Consider the following 6890-nt stretch of genomic DNA (forward strand, 5'->3'; position numbering starts at 1 on the left):
TCCCTCTCCTCCCCTTCTCCCCCTCTCCCTCCTTCCCCTCCTTCCCTGTCCCTCTACCTCTCTTTCTCCCTCTCTCTCATTGCTGTTTGTTTCAAGATATAATCTTGCTAAGTAGCCCAGGCTAACCCGACACATGATCTTCCTGCCTTGGCCTCATGAGCACTGGGATTATGAGCCTCACCCCCACACAAGGTTATCATTTACTGTCTTTGTTTTATTTTGTTTGTTTTTTTTACTAGCTTTTTATTAATTTGCTTCTTAACTAATTCAACGTTTAGAAGGGAAAGAAAATAAGAATGTATCTGGGTAATTATGGAATTCCAAATGCCTTAAACTGTTTCTTTTATATAGCCCTCCCCTTTTAATTCTTTTCTCTTCTAGTAAGCATTTTTATTTGAAACATTACTTAAGAAGCAAATTCATTGTTTGTATTCCGTTGGGAGGCGTTTCTAGTCTGGAAGGTAGGAAGGTGAAAACAGTTACCAGGACTTCCTGTCTAGAAGCAGAGCAGATCCACAGCAGGCAAGGAACAGGCTCAGGCAGACGATCCCTGCACTGCAGGACTCAGAGACCACGGTCAAGAGACTGGTGATGCTCTTAACAATGAAGGAGAAGATGGAGTTTCAGATATGAATATAATACATATGTATATGTCCACATAACTATGGAAAATCAGAGGAACAAATGTAAACCCTGTGCCCCACTTGACCATCTGATGGGAAGGGCTCAGTTTAAGCCCTGAGTTGCCCCATGGAGAAACAGGGTGGGTGGGGGTGACAAGCTGCTTAGTCCTGAGACAGAAGGAATATGGGTAGCTGGAGGAAATGCAGCCAGAAACTCCCCTAACACAGAAATGCCAGACTGACAGCAACACCCCTGACCTGTGTATGGGTACTCAAAAGCAAAGCTGAAGGCTTCACTTACCTGAGCATACCAAGGTTTAAATTTGAAGAGATTTACAGCAGCTTCATTGGCAGGGTGTCCGAAATGATTAACAGCCAACAAGAGTGCCGTGAGGAGAGTCAGTCATGAAGTATGGAGTGAACAGCAAAGAAGACAGAAAGGCATTGCCCTCTCAGACCAAGGGCTATCCAGAGCTATCCAGGGCTATCCAGGGCTATCCAGCACATAGTTGTAGTTCCATCTACTGGGCAGGCAGAGGCAGGATGCTAACTTGAACCCAGCATTTTTAAGTGCTCCTCAGGAATATAACAAGACTGTCTTATTCTTCTTAATGCCTTCTTAATATCTAAAAATCAGTTTTCTCTATGGGTGTTAACTTGTGTGGGAGTGTGCAAAGTACATCTAGATACTCAGATAGCCTGAGAAGTCTTCCGCCTGATAGTCTGAGAAAGCGAAAGGGACTTTCCTATTCCCTTCATGTTTTCCTAGGCTGTTTGAGTCCTCCTCACAACAGATACCAATTGCTTTCATATTTAAACATAATGCACATAACATACATAGCACTTACTCTGCACAGTACTGTTCTAAGAGCATTACATAAATCAACTCATTGGATTATGAAAATATCCCACTGCGCTGGCTACCCAAGTGCTTCACCTCTGACTTATACACAGAGCCCCCTCCCCATTTTTATGATGGCGGATCTCATCCAAGTTCTTTTGCTGGCTATGAACTTGCTCTGTAGCTGGAGCAGACCTTGAATTTGTGATCCTCCTGCCTCAGCCTCATGAGTATCTGGAATTGCTAGCCTGCACCACAAGGCCTGGTGAGGCAGAAGTATTCTTGTCTCCTCTGAGCCGAGGACAGTTTCTGTTCAGGTATCAGAACAGAAGGCAAAGGACTGAACTTTGAACCGAAGCTACGGGGCTCAGACCTTGTGTTCTTACCTGACTAGGTTGTAAGATCTCAAGATGATTAAATAAACAACACTGCTTTCAGAACCAGACACATCTGGATTTGAATCCTAGGATCTGCTACTTTACGGTGAAATTCTTAGTGACTTCCTTACTTCTCAGTTTCCCCACCTATAGCGTGGTGACAATAGTCACATCCATTGTGACACTCTGGTGACAACTACACATGACATCTTCAGTGCTAGTTAGTGAGCATTTGACAATCTGTCTTCTCCATTTGAGTTGAACTATTACCTCTTTGACACATTAATTTCATGGCATGGGGATCGAGACAATGTTGCGTCTGCTAATTCATTTTTTCAAAAGAAGTTTTCACTGTATGCATGCATGAAGTTCCCAAAGAAGAATGAATCTTAACCTGTGCCAGTGCAATACAAGGGGGACAGCAAGTTGGAAGTGAGCATGCATGCACACTCGAGTTCCTGTGGGACACTTCTCTAAGGTGGTGGCTATTTGGACAGTACTAAAGTTTCCAAAGGATTACAGAGTCAGATGCACAGACTGTGATAAATCAACTCATTGGATTATGTCCTTAGAACATCACGTTCTACCTGTGTGCAATGAGGATCAGGGAGCATCGAAGGTCCTGTGGGAAGGAACAGACTGATTTGTGAGTAACAGCTATGTTTACCATCAGTGAGCTCAGACCTTGGCATGCACCGCCTCATCCGTCTTTGCAGATATCCAGCAAGGTGTGAAGGAGGAGTTATGAAGCCTGTCTCAAAGCTGGGAAAATACAGGCACAAAATGGCCGAGTGACCACTCACAACATAGCTGGGATCAGAGGTCCCCAAACTGCACTGCCTGACTCTGTGTCCTTCACCATCCCTCTGTGGGAGTCCTTGCTCTTCAGAGGGAGCAGAGACGTTCTGTTTAAACTGCCTGAGTAGCATGTGGAATGGCAAAGTGAATCTTCAAAGAGTCTGGCAGAATGGGGATGTGGCTCAGGGGCGGAATGCGTGCCTCTTACACACAGGACTGAGGTCCAACCCCAGCACTGAAACAAGCTGCGTAGAGAGCTCATTCACAGAGTGTCCGGTGCTTGGAAAGGACTCAGTAATATTTGTGAACGGAGCTTTTCAAAGGGGTTTTCGACAGGATGGGTGGGGTAGGGTAGGGAGAGCGTTAAATCTAATGGTCAGAGCCTCACCCAAGCCTCCTCTATGGTACACCACATAGCACATAGATGTCTCACAGAGGTGACTCTCTGGCCTCTTCTTCCCCAAGAACAACGAAGCAGCTACCTAGCAGTCAACCTCCATCATCCAGGCATTTGTCAGAAATACCAAGGCCCAGCCCCACCCAGGGGCAATGCCCCAGAACCCGCACGTCAGCAATGTCCCAGGTGAGTTGTTTTCAGTGGCACTGCCAGGGCTTGGCAATGTTCTGTTCTATGAAGGAATGTCCCAGTCATCGCCCCAGGCAGCGTGAGGGAAAGTCCTTCTTCCTGCACATGGGGACTAAAAGTAGTAATACTACCCAGGCCTCTGCCCCCTCACAGAACCTGTCCCAGTGGGTGTGGAGGCAGACTTCTCAGTTGTCAGCATTTCCAGGAAGACTGACCCCTGTGTGATCTCCATGTGACCTTGTATGTCTCAGGTTCACGAACATGGAGGGAGTGAGAGCCTACTTCCACGGTGACCAATGGAAGGAAGTCAGTGAACAATCCCCACACATTCTGCAGTGACTCACAGTGGACTGTGAGTCAGATGATTAAATTTCTAGTTTCTGTTTCTTAACTCTGAGTCCCCGACTCACAAATACTTAGTGGTGTCTGACCTTGAAGCAATCCGTAAAAAAATACACCATAACCACACTGCTTACAACATCAAAACACAGGACAGGTAAGGGTCCTCTGTGGACGTAGATGCTGTGAGTGTGCTGACCCTGGGGTAAGAATTCAACAGCAGCTCCAGGACCCTAACCTCACCTACTTCCTTTCTGACCCCATTTATCCCAGGCTCCCAGTAGAGAGGACAGATAATGTTGACTCTGTGATCATGGATGGCTCTTCCCGTTGCTTCAGCACAGATTACAGGCATCCATGTGCTTTGCCTCCTTAACCCTTGAGACAGCTTGAGCTGGATATTATTATCTCTTCTTACGGATGAGGGAACGGAAGCTCTAAGAACATGTATGTCTAAACAGTGTTGATTAGAATGCAGATCAGACACAGATGCTCCAATTCAGATCTATCCCCCAATGGTCAGTTGCTTAAACTCTGGGGTTTAGGTAAGAGTTGTACGTAGAGAGTACAGGAGTGGACAGGGTTTCCTTGGTGCATGCACGTCACATCACCCTGATCACTGTCCACGTCACATAAGCATCAGCCTATTGCCAGGTCTAGATTCCTGAAACTCTCTCATGAGTCACTGAAAGACAAGACTGAAGACTGAGGCCATGGGGTACCGGCCATTTGTTCATGAGAACCAGGAGTGTGAGGGCACAGAAAAAGGAGGTGCTCAAAGAAACAGTGGGAATGAGTTTGACCAAGTGTTAACTACCCTACTCACATGCGAGCCAGCTCCTCAGAGAGCAAAGGACCCCAAGCCACAAATAACTGAAGCCTTACTTGTTCAAGGGCACACAGTCAATCTGCCCCATGAGAATACCATGCAATTGAGCTGGCTGCTATTCTCTCACAGCAGAGCTCTCCAGGGATGATGGTGTCTCCGTCATCATTGGAGCCTGGTGATAGCCCAATTGTGACCCCAGGGTGCTTCTTACCTCTGTCATCCTTGCTCCCATCCAGAGGGCACGGATGCACACTCTAACCTACCAATGCCTCTCTTGTTCTCTTCTTCCTATGTTTCCATCCTTCTCCACCCATTCTTCTGCTCAGCTCAGTCATCCTGACTTGGAGGCTTTCCTCTTTCTCATGGCTATAGTCTCAAACTTGCCTGGTCATGTAAGTCAATAGGGACCTTGAATATGCAGATTCCCAGGCTCCTCTCCTAAATATCTAAACTGAGAGATCTGACTGGAGAGCCTGCATTTGACAAGATCCCACATCTTGTGGACTCCTAGACTGATCTGTTGTTACCCAATGAATAACTGCTACTACTCTTCCTCCTGGAGGTGGTTGTAGTCTTCAATGGCATCTCCTCAACTCCTGTAACAACATCTCCCAAAGTTCTAGCCTTAGCAAAAACTCACTCCCAACTCTAGCGACCTACGTCTGTGTCCCTTTCACATGGCCCCACCTGGACCTTGCTCTCACCTGGCTCTGATGTCACATTCCAATCACTTACTTTTGCCTACATGGCCTCCCCTTTTCAACATTCACATCCCCTCGCCCCTATATCCATGCACGGGCATCTTCATGGTCTATCAGTCCCTTCCTGAGCTTCCTGTTTTCTTTCCTGGACATTGAAACTCATGGTTGATCATATAACCTAGTCTTTTTGCAAGTTTGAGTTCATCCATGTTTTTCTGCTATATTTCTCCAACAGTCTCAGATTCCTTCATCTTCTCCAGAACTTTAAGATCTCCAGAGATTCTTCACAATCCTGCAAACTTAGTCTACCACAAATCCAAGATCTACAACCTTAGCTGAACCCTACTTCATCTTGAAGTTGAGTCCAACAAGCCTTCATCTCTTCATCCTCTTTCCCCTACAGTCGACGCAACAGCACAGTTATCCTTACCACATGCTTCTCCTACCTTAGAGGACCAGGCCTCACCCCTGATGTTGTACACCAATGCTATGTCCTATCTTACCCTATCAGCCTCCCCCTACCCCTTCTGTGTCTATGATTTGTCCTCTTCAGCTAGCTACAAGTTCAGCCATGTATGCTGGTAGGCTGTCTATACCCTGGATGTCTTGCTTTGGTCACTGTCTCCCTCTGCTTAATGTTTCTCTTTCCTGTCTTCTTTTGTCTGATCAAGGCCCTGAGACTGAGCTCTGTCGAATGGCCCTTGGTGAGTTATTTTTGCAGTGCAGATCTGGGCCACCTGGTCTGTCAGCTTCACTGAACACTGCTGCTCACTTCCTCTCTTGTGAATCTTCTCAGTCTTGTGACCTCTGAGACACTGCTTCCTCAGAAGGCTCAAGAGTTTCCAGTTCAGTTTCCTTGTGGGTCCTTTTTCCCCCACCATTTTGCAAGTGAGCATATCTGGTCCTGCACTCGGCCCACTGACTCTGGTTACCACATACATGTCCATAACGTTAATGAAGATTGCTTTCTGAGGTTTAGTTTCTAATATTCAAATGGTCTGGGAAATGTTGACGATGGCACAGACAGATCAAAATTGGCACATCTTATACCCAAGACTGGTTGTATTTCCCTATGCCAGGATGGATCCTCCATCCAGCTGGTTTCAAGCTGGAACTCCTGAGTTCTCTAAATCCTGCCTTCATTCCATCTCTGTACACACACACACATACACACACACACACACACATACACACACACATACGTACCACCACTGCCTCCCTACACTCATACACCCCATCCCCATTACCTACACACACACACATACACACACACACACACACACCCCACCCCTCTACATACATATAACTCCCAGCCTCCCACATTCTCCTCCCTTAAACTGTTCACTGAAGGTGAAGGCCTGAGTATTTTTATCCCCAATTAGTCCTCGAAAACAGGGCCTCTCCCCTTGCTCTTACATCGCTTCCAGGACAATCGTTCATCCTCTCTCACCTAGGCTGTCTGTGGCCTGCCAGCTAGTCTCCTCTCCTGTCCTGCCCATCTTTGATCTATCTCTCAGTCAGTCACCTGGGTGATGTTTCTAAGATTCAGGCCCAGTTTCCACCTCTCTGCTAGGTAAAGCTCTTCAAGTGCTTCTTGTGCCCACAGGCTGAAACTCAAACCCCTTAGGGTGGCCCCTTAAACTCAGCACTCATTGTCCTAGGAGCCATTGTTCCTTTTATCCCCCTTCCCTCACTCTGGCAAAACACACACATACACACACACACACACACACACACACACACACACACACACACACCAGTCCTTCTATGGCTTTATCTACCTAGGTGTGTTTTGT

At 46.7% G+C, this 6890-nt stretch overlaps 1 protein-coding gene across 1 annotated transcript in view; it reads right to left on the minus strand.

The window, feature by feature from the left end:
- Positions 1-541, minus strand: part of Bcar3 (BCAR3 adaptor protein, NSP family member) — a 110268-nt gene extending 109727 nt beyond the window's left edge. Inside the window, exon 1 of the mRNA XM_028760422.1 lies at positions 484-541. The gene's annotated coding sequence lies outside the window, so the exon portion shown is untranslated. The remainder of the gene's footprint in view (positions 1-483) is intronic.
- Between the last annotated feature and the right edge of the window lie 6349 nt (positions 542-6890).

This window comes from Grammomys surdaster, unplaced genomic scaffold (genome assembly GCF_004785775.1).
Source record: "Grammomys surdaster isolate TR1022 unplaced genomic scaffold, NIH_TR_1.0 126531, whole genome shotgun sequence".
Lineage (NCBI taxonomy): Eukaryota > Metazoa > Chordata > Mammalia > Rodentia > Muridae > Grammomys > Grammomys surdaster.